A 2,878-nucleotide genomic window follows, 5' to 3' on the forward strand; every position below is an offset into this window, starting at 1 on the left:
CGGGAGGACTGGGTGGCTGCTGTATTTGGGCCAGATGAGAGCAAAAAGATACCGAGTCAAGATAACGGGCTGCTCCGACCTTCTACGTACTGGGCCGGGAGGACTGGGCTCGATTGTGCATACTGGGCTGTTCGGTCTATTCAGCCTGGTTGATAGATCAAGCAGCGGGTACGACGTACCACGGTCGCATCCGCACTTATAATAGTAAAGATAAAATCATTGTGGAGATATTTCAGTAGCTGACCTTTGAGGATAAATAATATTATAGGATTTTTAAGCTTATAATTCCCATACTCCATTCTACAGATTGACTGAATTCTAAATGGTTGCATGACAATCGGTTCTTGCAGTTGATACAGGTGTGAGTTGTGACTGCTGCTAGGTTCTCTTATTCATCACCTTCAACTAGTTCAGTAAGATCTATAAAAAAATTCCATTAATCTTGTTAATTTTATAGAGTATGCTGAATACTAAATTACTAATGCAGTTAGCTTTGGCATTTCAATGTTAAACAAATTTTAATGCAGTAATTTTTATGTATCATGCAACTTCAAAGGAGCTAATTGCTATGGACTGCTCTCTTTTTTGTAAGAAGGTTGTATCCCCTGAAGCACCAATCTGTGGCCCATTCTTTTTCCTTGCAGGGCTTAGTGTCCCTTCTTCTGCACATAATACATGCTAGCTGGTAATTATGTCCTGTTCTTGAAGATGATATAGGAGTATATAACCGAAGTAAAGATAGCCTTTGTTGAAAGAAGAAGGAATCCAGGAACTCTTTCATGATACTGTCTTGACAAGATTTATAAGAACTACATGCAGTTGAGCGTTAGCAGAATTGATTGTAATTTCTTGGCATGCAATGCACAATTATGAAACTTCAGGAAATTAGTTGCAAAAACTGATTATTGTTGGATCAAGCTACAATGTCTCCATAGGTAATACACTTCACGTCGTGTTTTTTTCAAGCAACTGGCGCCATAAAAATATTGCACCAGCAGAATAATCGTCAATATGGCAGCGTAATAACTTCATATGCATACACGTTCAGCCAAACAACCATCATTGCAAGAAAGCATACATATGTTGAAGCAAAAAACATGGTAGAGCTTAACAACAGGCTGAAGGTTGCCTGATTTTGTCTGGAGAGCAAGTGTTAGGCAGTCAATATCAGATATCTTTTTAATTTGTTGCCCAAAACGTATTTATCTGCAGTGTTCTATTTATCATCTCTCCATTGCATCTCTCTCCCCTAACTGATGGCCGGTGGAATAAGGATCTGACTTCTCGTACTATTTTGATAATGGCAGTTGCTAATAGGGGGTAGAAGATTCAATCCTTATTTGATGGCTGCTGACAGGGAGCTGAAGTACTGCATACATCAGGAATCCATGGAACATGTGTGATTCCTCTTCTTAGCTTGCCCAACAGCTTCCTCCCCTCAAATGAGGTGAGCTTACTAGTGGCCTACAACAGCAGTAGTTTTGTTCTTATCCTTCATATTTATTTTACATCTTTTCTGATTGTAGTTCATGTACCTCTCCGAATCTCCATGGATCAATCAGTTGTAATAATTTTTTGAGAATAGATCAACTGAAGATTGTCAGAAGGTCACAGAAATACTACTTACATACATGAAAATGATATATATATATATATTGAAAAGCACCAATGATGCCCCTAATGTAGCTTAAGCTGTCGCTGTTCTTTAGAATTGGATATATGTGAAATAAAGAAGTATACCTGTCAGTATATCATTCAGTCCTTTTGCAAAAAAGAATTGTTTTCCTTGCCGATATGTTTTCTGTTTAATAAAACATGACGAATTATTTTACTTGGCCACACTTCTTTTCATGTCATGCATCAGTTGCTCCCAAAACATAATACACACTTCAACTATTTACCTCTGAAAGGAAATCTTATTTGTCAAGGTTTCAATTCTGCTAGGGCTTGCAGATTTAACATCTGTTTTGGCACACTACTGATGCTCTTCGACTGCAGTGAATTTTGTTGCGTAATATACTTTGCCTTTTTTTCTTTCATAGACGCGAACTAAAATAATAAGAGGTTTCCTCACCTTCTTTTCCTTATCTCTAGATTCATTTTTGAGACATTCATTTAGCACATATTACTTAAACAATAATATTATTTTTGCATTATCTGCTTTCTGATGGAGTTTGCAGATTTAACACCCATTTGGCGTATTTTTGCAACAAACCTGGAACAAACAAGGTCAAAGATGGTGATTGGTCATTCGAGTTCAAAACTGATGCGGAGCAAGTGAGTGATCAGAAGGCTTCACACTATAGTGTGCCAGCTCCAACAAGGTGCTGATGAAGTGCCCTTCAACACCTTGATTAACCGGCAAACATAGTGTACAATTAATTCGAAGAAAGATAAGGTTTAGTGTCGTTGCCTATTCAACTATACCCCGGAGGAGTGATCCTCACGGAGGGGGAAGAAGTAGTGGCCATAGGGCGGAGAGCACTCGTGACGGTGGTACGTGATTTACCCAGTTTCGGAACACCTGCTCGAGGACATGGCCTACTTCTGCTTGTCTGGATTTATCTGGGCGCTTTCGTGTTGTTATAATGAGTTGTGGTTGTGCCTCTAGGGCCCTCGGGATCCGGTTTATAAAGACGTCAGGATCTAGGGTTTCTACGGAGAGTCCTACCCGAAATACAAGTTTCCTAACTACGGAACATTATATTGCCGTGCATGTCAAGGATCCGACTATCCATATACGCCGTACTGGATTCGGCTACCCCTGATGGGTCAGGCCGGATCCGACTTCCAGGTAAGGTCAGTGGGATCCTGCTTCATGTTTATGGGCTGGATTTATTCCATCTTGATCAACAACAATTGGGTCGCCCGATGGGCC

General features: G+C 40.0%; 1 long non-coding RNA gene across 3 annotated transcripts; it reads left to right on the top strand.

The window, feature by feature from the left end:
• Positions 1 to 275: 275 nt before the first annotated feature.
• On the top strand, positions 276 to 2,675 carry LOC124670310. Of its 3 annotated transcripts, XR_006992472.1 has the most exons (4): positions 276 to 413; positions 645 to 935; positions 1,308 to 1,447; positions 2,181 to 2,675. It is a non-coding gene; the product is annotated as an uncharacterized LOC124670310 (long non-coding RNA). The 3 variants fall into 3 exon arrangements; XR_006992476.1 differs by lacking the exon at positions 645 to 935 and having other exon boundaries at positions 308 to 359; XR_006992474.1 differs by lacking the exons at positions 276 to 413; positions 645 to 935 and adding an exon at positions 422 to 595.
• Positions 2,676 to 2,878: the final 203 nt, after the last annotated feature.

The sequence above is a fragment of the Lolium rigidum genome, chromosome 1 (assembly GCF_022539505.1).
Source record: "Lolium rigidum isolate FL_2022 chromosome 1, APGP_CSIRO_Lrig_0.1, whole genome shotgun sequence".
Lineage (NCBI taxonomy): Eukaryota > Viridiplantae > Streptophyta > Magnoliopsida > Poales > Poaceae > Lolium > Lolium rigidum.